This window comes from Eucyclogobius newberryi, unplaced genomic scaffold (assembly GCF_026437365.1).
Source record: "Eucyclogobius newberryi isolate DKJ021-1_F unplaced genomic scaffold, fEucNew1.0.hap1 SCAF_12, whole genome shotgun sequence".
NCBI classification, from domain to species: domain Eukaryota; kingdom Metazoa; phylum Chordata; class Actinopteri; order Gobiiformes; family Gobiidae; genus Eucyclogobius; species Eucyclogobius newberryi.
Window position 1 is genome coordinate 38798300 of NW_027315746.1, and position 14506 is coordinate 38812805.

The following is a 14506-nucleotide window of genomic DNA, read 5'->3' on the forward strand; positions in this document are numbered from 1 at the left end:
CAAAAGGTGTCTTGAAACATTGACTCTTACATTTGAGCAGGGTTTTCTTTAGGTTGAAAGAGTCAAGTTGACAAGAAAAGCTTGTCTGTTCCTCCTGGAAAAGCACGAGTCCCATTCCCCATCTGGAGCTGGTGAAACATGGATATAAAAGCAGTCTCCACCCCAGAGCCCTTCGCTTACGGCCATACCACCCTGAACACGCCCGATCTCGTCTGATCTCGGAAGCTAAGCAGGGTTGGGCCTGGTTAGTACTTGGATGGGAGACAGCGCCTGGGAATACCAGGTGCTGTAAGCTTTTATCTTCTTTTGTAAAGCCTTCAACAGACAAAGAAACAAAGAAACACAGTATGTGTGCATATTTTGAAACTAAAGTGGAACCAAAAACACAGTCAATTTGACTTTAAAATCACACATTTTTGTACAAACTGCCATTTAGAATATGGACAGCAGAGGGAGCTGTCCTGCTACTTTTGTACATTTAGAGTCTTTTATGACCAAAAAATATATTCTGAAACTTGTAAAAAAGGATGTAAAAATACCAGGTGCTGAAAGCAATTTTCAACGCAATTGACCTGTTTAATAAAAAATAAAAAAAGAGTATTTATGCCCCAAGAAACCCCTGAGAAACATTGTTGTCCTGCTACTTTTGTACATTTTGAGCGAGTATTTTATGCCCCAAAAATATTTTGAAGCTTGTAAAAAGTATGTAAAAAATACCAGGTGCTGAAAGCATTTTTTAAACAATTGAGTGTAAAATAAAGATAAAAATATAGAGTATTTTAAGCAAAAAAATCAAAACAAAACTTTACTGTCTTGCTACTTTTGTACATTTGAGAGTATTTTAGGCCAAAATATATATATATATATTTTGAAGCCTGTTAAAAGTATGTAAAAATGTTCAGCACAATTTACCTGTTTTATAAAAAAAAAAAAAAAGAGTATTAATGCAAAAAAAAAAAAAAAATTGTTGTCCTGCTACTTTTGTACATTTGAGAGAATATTTTATGCCCCCAAAAATATTTTGAAGCTTGTAAAAAAATATGTAAAAAATATCAGGTGCGGAAAGCATTTTTTGAAACAATTGAGTGTAAATTAAAGATAAAAAAGAGTATTTTAAGCAAAAACTAAGCAAAACATTGCTGTCCTGCTACTTTTGTACATTTTGAGAGTAATTTATGCAAAAATACCAGGCGCCATCAGCATTTTTTGAAATGATTTACAAAACTAAAAACTTATTTTGACTAAACAGGTGGTGCCTATATGGTATTTTCTATGTATTTCATGGAAACAGAGTATTTTATGCCAAAACACATAGGAATAATAGAATAATATTCAGGCTAAAAGCAGGGAAATGGCCAAATGATAAAGAAAGCCCAAAAGGTGTCTTGAAACATTGACTCTTACATTTGAGCAGGGTTTTCTTTAGGTTGAAAGAGTCAAGTTGACAAGAAAAGCTTGTCTGTTCCTCCTGGAAAAGCACGAGTCCCATTCCCCATCTGGAGCTGGTGAAACATGGATATAAAAGCAGTCTCCACCCCAGAGCCCTTCGCTTACGGCCATACCACCCTGAACACGCCCGATCTCGTCTGATCTCGGAAGCTAAGCAGGGTCGGGCCTGGTTAGTACTTGGATGGGAGACAGCGCCTGGGAATACCAGGTGCTGTAAGCTTTTATCTTCTTTTGTAAAGCCTTCAACAGACAAAGAAACAAAGAAACACAGTATGTGTGCATATTTTGAAACTAAAGTGGAACCAAAAACACAGTCAATTTGACTTTAAAATCACACATTTTTGTACAAACTGCCATTTAGAATATGGACAGCAGAGGGAGCTGTCCTGCTACTTTTGTACATTTAGAGTCTTTTATGACCAAAAAATATATTCTGAAACTTGTAAAAAAGGATGTAAAAATACCAGGTGCTGAAAGCAATTTTCAACGCAATTGACCTGTTTAATAAAAAATAAAAAAAGAGTATTTATGCCCCAAGAAACCCCTGAGAAACATTGTTGTCCTGCTACTTTTGTACATTTTGAGCGAGTATTTTATGCCCCAAAAATATTTTGAAGCTTGTAAAAAGTATGTAAAAAATACCAGGTGCTGAAAGCATTTTTTAAACAATTGAGTGTAAAATAAAGATAAAAATATAGAGTATTTTAAGCAAAAAAATCAAAACAAAACTTTACTGTCTTGCTACTTTTGTACATTTGAGAGTATTTTAGGCCAAAAAAATATATATATATATTTTGAAGCCTGTTAAAAGTATGTAAAAATGTTCAGCACAATTTACCTGTTTTATAAAAAAAAAAAAAAAAGAGTATTAATGCAAAAAAAAAAAAAACATTGTTGTCCTGCTACTTTTGTACATTTGAGAGAATATTTTATGCCCCCAAAAATATTTTGAAGCTTGTAAAAAAATATGTAAAAATATCAGGTGCGGAAAGCATTTTTTGAAACAATTGAGTGTAAATTAAAGATAAAAAGAGTATTTTAAGCAAAAACTAAGCAAAACATTGCTGTCCTGCTACTTTTGTACATTTTGAGAGTAATTTATGCAAAAATACCAGGCGCCATCAGCATTTTTTGAAATGATTTACAAAACTAAAAACTTATTTTGACTAAACAGGTGGTGCCTATATGGTATTTTCTATGTATTTCATGGAAACAGAGTATTTTATGCCAAAACACATAGGAATAATAGAATAATATTCAGGCTAAAAGCAGGGAAATGGCCAAATGATAAAGAAAGCCCAAAAGGTGTCTTGAAACATTGACTCTTACATTTGAGCAGGGTTTTCTTTAGGTTGAAAGAGTCAAGTTGACAAGAAAAGCTTGTCTGTTCCTCCTGGAAAAGCACGAGTCCCATTCCCCATCTGGAGCTGGTGAAACATGGATATAAAAGCAGTCTCCACCCCAGAGCCCTTCGCTTACGGCCATACCACCCTGAACACGCCCGATCTCGTCTGATCTCGGAAGCTAAGCAGGGTCGGGCCTGGTTAGTACTTGGATGGGAGACAGCGCCTGGGAATACCAGGTGCTGTAAGCTTTTATCTTCTTTTGTAAAGCCTTCAACAGACAAAGAAACAAAGAAACACAGTATGTGTGCATATTTTGAAACTAAAGTGGAACCAAAAACACAGTCAATTTGACTTTAAAATCACACATTTTTGTACAAACTGCCATTTAGAATATGGACAGCAGAGGGAGCTGTCCTGCTACTTTTGTACATTTAGAGTCTTTTATGACCAAAAAATATATTCTGAAACTTGTAAAAAAGGATGTAAAAATACCAGGTGCTGAAAGCAATTTTCAACGCAATTGACCTGTTTAATAAAAAATAAAAAAAGAGTATTTATGCCCCAAGAAACCCCTGAGAAACATTGTTGTCCTGCTACTTTTGTACATTTTGAGCGAGTATTTTATGCCCCAAAAATATTTTGAAGCTTGTAAAAAGTATGTAAAAAATACCAGGTGCTGAAAGCATTTTTTAAACAATTGAGTGTAAAATAAAGATAAAAATATAGAGTATTTTAAGCAAAAAAATCAAAACAAAACTTTACTGTCTTGCTACTTTTGTACATTTGAGAGTATTTTAGGCCAAAAAATATATATATATATATTTTGAAGCCTGTTAAAAGTATGTAAAAATGTTCAGCACAATTTACCTGTTTTATAAAAAAAAAAAAAAAAGAGTATTAATGCAAAAAAAAAAAAAACATTGTTGTCCTGCTACTTTTGTACATTTGAGAGAATATTTTATGCCCCCAAAAATATTTTGAAGCTTGTAAAAAAATATGTAAAAATATCAGGTGCGGAAAGCATTTTTTGAAACAATTGAGTGTAAATTAAAGATAAAAAGAGTATTTTAAGCAAAAACTAAGCAAAACATTGCTGTCCTGCTACTTTTGTACATTTTGAGAGTAATTTATGCAAAAATACCAGGCGCCATCAGCATTTTTTGAAATGATTTACAAAACTAAAAACTTATTTTGACTAAACAGGTGGTGCCTATATGGTATTTTCTATGTATTTCATGGAAACAGAGTATTTTATGCCAAAACACATAGGAATAATAGAATAATATTCAGGCTAAAAGCAGGGAAATGGCCAAATGATAAAGAAAGCCCAAAAGGTGTCTTGAAACATTGACTCTTACATTTGAGCAGGGTTTTCTTTAGGTTGAAAGAGTCAAGTTGACAAGAAAAGCTTGTCTGTTCCTCCTGGAAAAGCACGAGTCCCATTCCCCATCTGGAGCTGGTGAAACATGGATATAAAAGCAGTCTCCACCCCAGAGCCCTTCGCTTACGGCCATACCACCCTGAACACGCCCGATCTCGTCTGATCTCGGAAGCTAAGCAGGGTCGGGCCTGGTTAGTACTTGGATGGGAGACAGCGCCTGGGAATACCAGGTGCTGTAAGCTTTTATCTTCTTTTGTAAAGCCTTCAACAGACAAAGAAACAAAGAAACACAGTATGTGTGCATATTTTGAAACTAAAGTGGAACCAAAAACACAGTCAATTTGACTTTAAAATCACACATTTTTGTACAAACTGCCATTTAGAATATGGACAGCAGAGGGAGCTGTCCTGCTACTTTTGTACATTTAGAGTCTTTTATGACCAAAAAATATATTCTGAAACTTGTAAAAAAGGATGTAAAAATACCAGGTGCTGAAAGCAATTTTCAACGCAATTGACCTGTTTAATAAAAAATAAAAAAAGAGTATTTATGCCCCAAGAAACCCCTGAGAAACATTGTTGTCCTGCTACTTTTGTACATTTTGAGCGAGTATTTTATGCCCCAAAAATATTTTGAAGCTTGTAAAAAGTATGTAAAAAATACCAGGTGCTGAAAGCATTTTTTAAACAATTGAGTGTAAAATAAAGATAAAAATATAGAGTATTTTAAGCAAAAAAATCAAAACAAAACTTTACTGTCTTGCTACTTTTGTACATTTGAGAGTATTTTAGGCCAAAAAATATATATATATATTTTGAAGCCTGTTAAAAGTATGTAAAAATGTTCAGCACAATTTACCTGTTTTATAAAAAAAAAAAAAAAAGAGTATTAATGCAAAAAAAAAAAAAAAATTGTTGTCCTGCTACTTTTGTACATTTGAGAGAATATTTTATGCCCCCAAAAATATTTTGAAGCTTGTAAAAAAATATGTAAAAAATATCAGGTGCGGAAAGCATTTTTTGAAACAATTGAGTGTAAATTAAAGATAAAAAAGAGTATTTTAAGCAAAAACTAAGCAAAACATTGCTGTCCTGCTACTTTTGTACATTTTGAGAGTAATTTATGCAAAAATACCAGGCGCCATCAGCATTTTTTGAAATGATTTACAAAACTAAAAACTTATTTTGACTAAACAGGTGGTGCCTATATGGTATTTTCTATGTATTTCATGGAAACAGAGTATTTTATGCCAAAACACATAGGAATAATAGAATAATATTCAGGCTAAAAGCAGGGAAATGGCCAAATGATAAAGAAAGCCCAAAAGGTGTCTTGAAACATTGACTCTTACATTTGAGCAGGGTTTTCTTTAGGTTGAAAGAGTCAAGTTGACAAGAAAAGCTTGTCTGTTCCTCCTGGAAAAGCACGAGTCCCATTCCCCATCTGGAGCTGGTGAAACATGGATATAAAAGCAGTCTCCACCCCAGAGCCCTTCGCTTACGGCCATACCACCCTGAACACGCCCGATCTCGTCTGATCTCGGAAGCTAAGCAGGGTAGGGCCTGGTTAATACTTGGATGGGAGACCGCCTGGGAATACCAGGTGCTGTAAGCTTTTATCTTCTTTTGTAAAGCCTTCAACAGACAAAGAAACAAAGAAACACAGTATGTGTGCATATTTTGAAACTAAAGTGGAACCAAAAACACAGTCAATTTGACTTTAAAATCACACATTTTTGTACAAACTGCCATTTAGAATATGGACAGCAGAGGGAGCTGTCCTGCTACTTTTGTACATTTAGAGTCTTTTATGACCAAAAAATATATTCTGAAACTTGTAAAAAAGGATGTAAAAATACCAGGTGCTGAAAGCAATTTTCAACGCAATTTACCTGTTTAATAAAAAATAAAAAAAGAGTGTTTATGCCCCAAGAAACCCCTGAGAAACATTGTTGTCCTGCTACTTTTGTACATTTTGAGCGAGTATTTTATGCCCCAAAAATATTTTGAAGCTTGTAAAAAGTATGTAAAAAATACCAGGTGCTGAAAGCATTTTTTAAACAATTGAGTGTAAAATAAAGATAAAAAATATAGAGTATTTTAAGCAAAAAAATCAAAACAAAACTTTACTGTCTTGCTACTTTTGTACATTTGAGAGTATTTTAGGCCAAAAAATATATATATATATTTTGAAGCCTGTTAAAAGTATGTAAAAATGTTCAGCACAATTTACCTGTTTTATAAAAAAAAAAAAAAAAAGAGTATTAATGCAAAAAAAAAAAAAACATTGTTGTCCTGCTACTTTTGTACATTTGAGAGAATATTTTATGCCCCCAAAAATATTTTGAAGCTTGTAAAAAAATATGTAAAAATATCAGGTGCGGAAAGCATTTTTTGAAACAATTGAGTGTAAATTAAAGATAAAAAGAGTATTTTAAGCAAAAACTAAGCAAAACATTGCTGTCCTGCTACTTTTGTACATTTTGAGAGTAATTTATGCAAAAATACCAGGCGCCATCAGCATTTTTTGAAATGATTTACAAAACTAAAAACTTATTTTGACTAAACAGGTGGTGCCTATATGGTATTTTCTATGTATTTCATGGAAACAGAGTATTTTATGCCAAAACACATAGGAATAATAGAATAATATTCAGGCTAAAAGCAGGGAAATGGCCAAATGATAAAGAAAGCCCAAAAGGTGTCTTGAAACATTGACTCTTACATTTGAGCAGGGTTTTCTTTAGGTTGAAAGAGTCAAGTTGACAAGAAAAGCTTGTCTGTTCCTCCTGGAAAAGCACGAGTCCCATTCCCCATCTGGAGCTGGTGAAACATGGATATAAAAGCAGTCTCCACCCCAGAGCCCTTCGCTTACGGCCATACCACCCTGAACACGCCCGATCTCGTCTGATCTTGGAAGCTAAGCAGGGTCGGGCCTGGTTAGTACTTGGATGGGAGACAGTGCCTGGGAATACCAGGTGCTGTAAGCTTTTATCTTCTTTTGTAAAGCCTTCAACAGACAAAGAAACAAAGAAACACAGTATGTGTGCATATTTTGAAACTAAAGTGGAACCAAAAACACAGTCAATTTGACTTTAAAATCACACATTTTTGTACAAACTGCCATTTAGAATATGGACAGCAGAGGGAGCTGTCCTGCTACTTTTGTACATTTAGAGTCTTTTATGACCAAAAAATATATTCTGAAACTTGTAAAAAAGGATGTAAAAATACCAGGTGCTGAAAGCAATTTTCAACGCAATTGACCTGTTTAATAAAAAATAAAAAAAGAGTATTTATGCCCCAAGAAACCCCTGAGAAACATTGTTGTCCTGCTACTTTTGTACATTTTGAGCGAGTATTTTATGCCCCAAAAATATTTTGAAGCTTGTAAAAAGTATGTAAAAAATACCAGGTGCTGAAAGCATTTTTTAAACAATTGAGTGTAAAATAAAGATAAAAATATAGAGTATTTTAAGCAAAAAAATCAAAACAAAACTTTACTGTCTTGCTACTTTTGTACATTTGAGAGTATTTTAGGCCAAAAAATATATATATATATATATTTTGAAGCCTGTTAAAAGTATGTAAAAATGTTCAGCACAATTTACCTGTTTTATAAAAAAAAAAAAAAAAGAGTATTAATGCAAAAAAAAAAAAAAAATTGTTGTCCTGCTACTTTTGTACATTTGAGAGAATATTTTATGCCCCCAAAAATATTTTGAAGCTTGTAAAAAAATATGTAAAAAATATCAGGTGCGGAAAGCATTTTTTGAAACAATTGAGTGTAAATTAAAGATAAAAAAGAGTATTTTAAGCAAAAACTAAGCAAAACATTGCTGTCCTGCTACTTTTGTACATTTTGAGAGTAATTTATGCAAAAATACCAGGCGCCATCAGCATTTTTTGAAATGATTTACAAAACTAAAAACTTATTTTGACTAAACAGGTGGTGCCTATATGGTATTTTCTATGTATTTCATGGAAACAGAGTATTTTATGCCAAAACACATAGGAATAATAGAATAATATTCAGGCTAAAAGCAGGGAAATGGCCAAATGATAAAGAAAGCCCAAAAGGTGTCTTGAAACATTGACTCTTACATTTGAGCAGGGTTTTCTTTAGGTTGAAAGAGTCAAGTTGACAAGAAAAGCTTGTCTGTTCCTCCTGGAAAAGCACGAGTCCCATTCCCCATCTGGAGCTGGTGAAACATGGATATAAAAGCAGTCTCCACCCCAGAGCCCTTCGCTTACGGCCATACCACCCTGAACACGCCCGATCTCGTCTGATCTCGGAAGCTAAGCAGGGTAGGGCCTGGTTAATACTTGGATGGGAGACCGCCTGGGAATACCAGGTGCTGTAAGCTTTTATCTTCTTTTGTAAAGCCTTCAACAGACAAAGAAACAAAGAAACACAGTATGTGTGCATATTTTGAAACTAAAGTGGAACCAAAAACACAGTCAATTTGACTTTAAAATCACACATTTTTGTACAAACTGCCATTTAGAATATGGACAGCAGAGGGAGCTGTCCTGCTACTTTTGTACATTTAGAGTCTTTTATGACCAAAAAATATATTCTGAAACTTGTAAAAAAGGATGTAAAAATACCAGGTGCTGAAAGCAATTTTCAACGCAATTTACCTGTTTAATAAAAAATAAAAAAAGAGTGTTTATGCCCCAAGAAACCCCTGAGAAACATTGTTGTCCTGCTACTTTTGTACATTTTGAGCGAGTATTTTATGCCCCAAAAATATTTTGAAGCTTGTAAAAAGTATGTAAAAAATACCAGGTGCTGAAAGCATTTTTTAAACAATTGAGTGTAAAATAAAGATAAAAAATATAGAGTATTTTAAGCAAAAAAATCAAAACAAAACTTTACTGTCTTGCTACTTTTGTACATTTGAGAGTATTTTAGGCCAAAAAATATATATATATATTTTGAAGCCTGTTAAAAGTATGTAAAAATGTTCAGCACAATTTACCTGTTTTATAAAAAAAAAAAAAAAAAGAGTATTAATGCAAAAAAAAAAAAAACATTGTTGTCCTGCTACTTTTGTACATTTGAGAGAATATTTTATGCCCCCAAAAATATTTTGAAGCTTGTAAAAAAATATGTAAAAATATCAGGTGCGGAAAGCATTTTTTGAAACAATTGAGTGTAAATTAAAGATAAAAAGAGTATTTTAAGCAAAAACTAAGCAAAACATTGCTGTCCTGCTACTTTTGTACATTTTGAGAGTAATTTATGCAAAAATACCAGGCGCCATCAGCATTTTTTGAAATGATTTACAAAACTAAAAACTTATTTTGACTAAACAGGTGGTGCCTATATGGTATTTTCTATGTATTTCATGGAAACAGAGTATTTTATGCCAAAACACATAGGAATAATAGAATAATATTCAGGCTAAAAGCAGGGAAATGGCCAAATGATAAAGAAAGCCCAAAAGGTGTCTTGAAACATTGACTCTTACATTTGAGCAGGGTTTTCTTTAGGTTGAAAGAGTCAAGTTGACAAGAAAAGCTTGTCTGTTCCTCCTGGAAAAGCACGAGTCCCATTCCCCATCTGGAGCTGGTGAAACATGGATATAAAAGCAGTCTCCACCCCAGAGCCCTTCGCTTACGGCCATACCACCCTGAACACGCCCGATCTCGTCTGATCTTGGAAGCTAAGCAGGGTCGGGCCTGGTTAGTACTTGGATGGGAGACAGCGCCTGGGAATACCAGGTGCTGTAAGCTTTTATCTTCTTTTGTAAAGCCTTCAACAGACAAAGAAACAAAGAAACACAGTATGTGTGCATATTTTGAAACTAAAGTGGAACCAAAAACACAGTCAATTTGACTTTAAAATCACACATTTTTGTACAAACTGCCATTTAGAATATGGACAGCAGAGGGAGCTGTCCTGCTACTTTTGTACATTTAGAGTCTTTTATGACCAAAAAATATATTCTGAAACTTGTAAAAAAGGATGTAAAAATACCAGGTGCTGAAAGCAATTTTCAACGCAATTGACCTGTTTAATAAAAAATAAAAAAAGAGTATTTATGCCCCAAGAAACCCCTGAGAAACATTGTTGTCCTGCTACTTTTGTACATTTTGAGCGAGTATTTTATGCCCCAAAAATATTTTGAAGCTTGTAAAAAGTATGTAAAAAATACCAGGTGCTGAAAGCATTTTTTAAACAATTGAGTGTAAAATAAAGATAAAAATATAGAGTATTTTAAGCAAAAAAATCAAAACAAAACTTTACTGTCTTGCTACTTTTGTACATTTGAGAGTATTTTAGGCCAAAAAATATATATATATATATATTTTGAAGCCTGTTAAAAGTATGTAAAAATGTTCAGCACAATTTACCTGTTTTATAAAAAAAAAAAAAAAAGAGTATTAATGCAAAAAAAAAAAAAAAATTGTTGTCCTGCTACTTTTGTACATTTGAGAGAATATTTTATGCCCCCAAAAATATTTTGAAGCTTGTAAAAAAATATGTAAAAAATATCAGGTGCGGAAAGCATTTTTTGAAACAATTGAGTGTAAATTAAAGATAAAAAAGAGTATTTTAAGCAAAAACTAAGCAAAACATTGCTGTCCTGCTACTTTTGTACATTTTGAGAGTAATTTATGCAAAAATACCAGGCGCCATCAGCATTTTTTGAAATGATTTACAAAACTAAAAACTTATTTTGACTAAACAGGTGGTGCCTATATGGTATTTTCTATGTATTTCATGGAAACAGAGTATTTTATGCCAAAACACATAGGAATAATAGAATAATATTCAGGCTAAAAGCAGGGAAATGGCCAAATGATAAAGAAAGCCCAAAAGGTGTCTTGAAACATTGACTCTTACATTTGAGCAGGGTTTTCTTTAGGTTGAAAGAGTCAAGTTGACAAGAAAAGCTTGTCTGTTCCTCCTGGAAAAGCACGAGTCCCATTCCCCATCTGGAGCTGGTGAAACATGGATATAAAAGCAGTCTCCACCCCAGAGCCCTTCGCTTACGGCCATACCACCCTGAACACGCCCGATCTCGTCTGATCTCGGAAGCTAAGCAGGGTCGGGCCTGGTTAGTACTTGGATGGGAGACAGCGCCTGGGAATACCAGGTGCTGTAAGCTTTTATCTTCTTTTGTAAAGCCTTCAACAGACAAAGAAACAAAGAAACACAGTATGTGTGCATATTTTGAAACTAAAGTGGAACCAAAAACACAGTCAATTTGACTTTAAAATCACACATTTTTGTACAAACTGCCATTTAGAATATGGACAGCAGAGGGAGCTGTCCTGCTACTTTTGTACATTTAGAGTCTTTTATGACCAAAAAATATATTCTGAAACTTGTAAAAAAGGATGTAAAAATACCAGGTGCTGAAAGCAATTTTCAACGCAATTGACCTGTTTAATAAAAAATAAAAAAAGAGTATTTATGCCCCAAGAAACCCCTGAGAAACATTGTTGTCCTGCTACTTTTGTACATTTTGAGCGAGTATTTTATGCCCCAAAAATATTTTGAAGCTTGTAAAAAGTATGTAAAAAATACCAGGTGCTGAAAGCATTTTTTAAACAATTGAGTGTAAAATAAAGATAAAAATATAGAGTATTTTAAGCAAAAAAATCAAAACAAAACTTTACTGTCTTGCTACTTTTGTACATTTGAGAGTATTTTAGGCCAAAAAATATATATATATATTTTGAAGCCTGTTAAAAGTATGTAAAAATGTTCAGCACAATTTACCTGTTTTATAAAAAAAAAAAAAAAAGTATTAATGCAAAAAAAAAAAAAAAATTGTTGTCCTGCTACTTTTGTACATTTGAGAGAATATTTTATGCCCCCAAAAATATTTTGAAGCTTGTAAAAAAATATGTAAAAAATATCAGGTGCGGAAAGCATTTTTTGAAACAATTGAGTGTAAATTAAAGATAAAAAGAGTATTTTAAGCAAAAACTAAGCAAAACATTGCTGTCCTGCTACTTTTGTACATTTTGAGAGTAATTTATGCAAAAATACCAGGCGCCATCAGCATTTTTTGAAATGATTTACAAAACTAAAAACTTATTTTGACTAAACAGGTGGTGCCTATATGGTATTTTCTATGTATTTCATGGAAACAGAGTATTTTATGCCAAAACACATAGGAATAATAGAATAATATTCAGGCTAAAAGCAGGGAAATGGCCAAATGATAAAGAAAGCCCAAAAGGTGTCTTGAAACATTGACTCTTACATTTGAGCAGGGTTTTCTTTAGGTTGAAAGAGTCAAGTTGACAAGAAAAGCTTGTCTGTTCCTCCTGGAAAAGCACGAGTCCCATTCCCCATCTGGAGCTGGTGAAACATGGATATAAAAGCAGTCTCCACCCCAGAGCCCTTCGCTTACGGCCATACCACCCTGAACACGCCCGATCTCGTCTGATCTCGGAAGCTAAGCAGGGTCGGGCCTGGTTAGTACTTGGATGGGAGACCGCCTGGGAATACCAGGTGCTGTAAGCTTTTATCTTCTTTTGTAAAGCCTTCAACAGACAAAGAAACAAAGAAACACAGTATGTGTGCATATTTTGAAACTAAAGTGGAACCAAAAACACAGTCAATTTGACTTTAAAATCACACATTTTTGTACAAACTGCCATTTAGAATATGGACAGCAGAGGGAGCTGTCCTGCTACTTTTGTACATTTAGAGTCTTTTATGACCAAAAAATATATTCTGAAACTTGTAAAAAAGGATGTAAAAATACCAGGTGCTGAAAGCAATTTTCAACGCAATTGACCTGTTTAATAAAAAATAAAAAAAAGAGTATTTATGCCCCAAGAAACCCCTGAGAAACATTGTTGTCCTGCTACTTTTGTACATTTTGAGCGAGTATTTTATGCCCCAAAAATATTTTGAAGCTTGTAAAAAGTATGTAAAAAATACCAGGTGCTGAAAGCATTTTTTAAACAATTGAGTGTAAAATAAAGATAAAAATATAGAGTATTTTAAGCAAAAAAATCAAAACAAAACTTTACTGTCTTGCTACTTTTGTACATTTGAGAGTATTTTAGGCCAAAAAATATATATATATATTTTGAAGCCTGTTAAAAGTATGTAAAAATGTTCAGCACAATTTACCTGTTTTATAAAAAAAAAAAAAAAGAGTATTAATGCAAAAAAAAAAAAAACATTGTTGTCCTGCTACTTTTGTACATTTGAGAGAATATTTTATGCCCCCAAAAATATTTTGAAGCTTGTAAAAAAATATGTAAAAATATCAGGTGCGGAAAGCATTTTTTGAAACAATTGAGTGTAAATTAAAGATAAAAAGAGTATTTTAAGCAAAAACTAAGCAAAACATTGCTGTCCTGCTACTTTTGTACATTTTGAGAGTAATTTATGCAAAAATACCAGGCGCCATCAGCATTTTTTGAAATGATTTACAAAACTAAAAACTTATTTTGACTAAACAGGTGGTGCCTATATGGTATTTTCTATGTATTTCATGGAAACAGAGTATTTTATGCCAAAACACATAGGAATAATAGAATAATATTCAGGCTAAAAGCAGGGAAATGGCCAAATGATAAAGAAAGCCCAAAAGGTGTCTTGAAACATTGACTCTTACATTTGAGCAGGGTTTTCTTTAGGTTGAAAGAGTCAAGTTGACAAGAAAAGCTTGTCTGTTCCTCCTGGAAAAGCACGAGTCCCATTCCCCATCTGGAGCTGGTGAAACATGGATATAAAAGCAGTCTCCACCCCAGAGCCCTTCGCTTACGGCCATACCACCCTGAACACGCCCGATCTCGTCTGATCTCGGAAGCTAAGCAGGGTTGGGCCTGGTTAGTACTTGGATGGGAGACAGCGCCTGGGAATACCAGGTGCTGTAAGCTTTTATCTTCTTTTGTAAAGCCTTCAACAGACAAAGAAACAAAGAAACACAGTATGTGTGCATATTTTGAAACTAAAGTGGAACCAAAAACACAGTCAATTTGACTTTAAAATCACACATTTTTGTACAAACTGCCATTTAGAATATGGACAGCAGAGGGAGCTGTCCTGCTACTTTTGTACATTTAGAGTCTTTTATGACCAAAAAATATATTCTGAAACTTGTAAAAAAGGATGTAAAAATACCAGGTGCTGAAAGCAATTTTCAACGCAATTGACCTGTTTAATAAAAAATAAAAAAAGAGTATTTATGCCCCAAGAAACCCCTGAGAAACATTGTTGTCCTGCTACTTTTGTACATTTTGAGCGAGTATTTTATGCCCCAAAAATATTTTGAAGCTTGTAAAAAGTATGTAAAAAATACCAGGTGCTGAAAGCATTTTTTAAACAATTGAGTGTAAAATAAAG

The 14506-nt window shown here is 33.5% G+C and overlaps 11 non-coding genes across 11 annotated transcripts; all 11 read left to right on the forward strand.

The window, feature by feature from the left end:
* The first annotated feature begins 174 nt into the window (after positions 1-174).
* LOC140356840 (5S ribosomal RNA) lies at positions 175-295 on the forward strand. The gene has a single exon (XR_011926149.1). It is a non-coding gene; the product is annotated as a 5S ribosomal RNA (ribosomal RNA).
* A 1253-nt stretch (positions 296-1548) lies between these two features.
* On the forward strand, positions 1549-1669 carry LOC140356893 (5S ribosomal RNA). Its single transcript, XR_011926200.1, has one exon. It is a non-coding gene; the product is annotated as a 5S ribosomal RNA (ribosomal RNA).
* A 1253-nt stretch (positions 1670-2922) lies between these two features.
* Positions 2923-3043, forward strand: LOC140356895 (5S ribosomal RNA). The gene has a single exon (XR_011926202.1). It is a non-coding gene; the product is annotated as a 5S ribosomal RNA (ribosomal RNA).
* Positions 3044-4297: 1254 nt separating this feature from the next.
* LOC140356896 (5S ribosomal RNA) lies at positions 4298-4418 on the forward strand. Its single transcript, XR_011926203.1, has one exon. It is a non-coding gene; the product is annotated as a 5S ribosomal RNA (ribosomal RNA).
* Positions 4419-5672: 1254 nt separating this feature from the next.
* On the forward strand, positions 5673-5791 carry LOC140356805 (5S ribosomal RNA). Its single transcript, XR_011926114.1, has one exon. It is a non-coding gene; the product is annotated as a 5S ribosomal RNA (ribosomal RNA).
* Positions 5792-7045: 1254 nt separating this feature from the next.
* LOC140356944 (5S ribosomal RNA) lies at positions 7046-7166 on the forward strand. Its single transcript, XR_011926247.1, has one exon. It is a non-coding gene; the product is annotated as a 5S ribosomal RNA (ribosomal RNA).
* Positions 7167-8424: 1258 nt separating this feature from the next.
* Positions 8425-8543, forward strand: LOC140356806 (5S ribosomal RNA). The gene has a single exon (XR_011926115.1). It is a non-coding gene; the product is annotated as a 5S ribosomal RNA (ribosomal RNA).
* Positions 8544-9797: 1254 nt separating this feature from the next.
* On the forward strand, positions 9798-9918 carry LOC140356928 (5S ribosomal RNA). Its single transcript, XR_011926232.1, has one exon. It is a non-coding gene; the product is annotated as a 5S ribosomal RNA (ribosomal RNA).
* Positions 9919-11176: 1258 nt separating this feature from the next.
* On the forward strand, positions 11177-11297 carry LOC140356897 (5S ribosomal RNA). The gene has a single exon (XR_011926204.1). It is a non-coding gene; the product is annotated as a 5S ribosomal RNA (ribosomal RNA).
* A 1251-nt stretch (positions 11298-12548) lies between these two features.
* On the forward strand, positions 12549-12667 carry LOC140356999 (5S ribosomal RNA). Its single transcript, XR_011926297.1, has one exon. It is a non-coding gene; the product is annotated as a 5S ribosomal RNA (ribosomal RNA).
* A 1252-nt stretch (positions 12668-13919) lies between these two features.
* LOC140356841 (5S ribosomal RNA) lies at positions 13920-14040 on the forward strand. Its single transcript, XR_011926150.1, has one exon. It is a non-coding gene; the product is annotated as a 5S ribosomal RNA (ribosomal RNA).
* Positions 14041-14506: the final 466 nt, after the last annotated feature.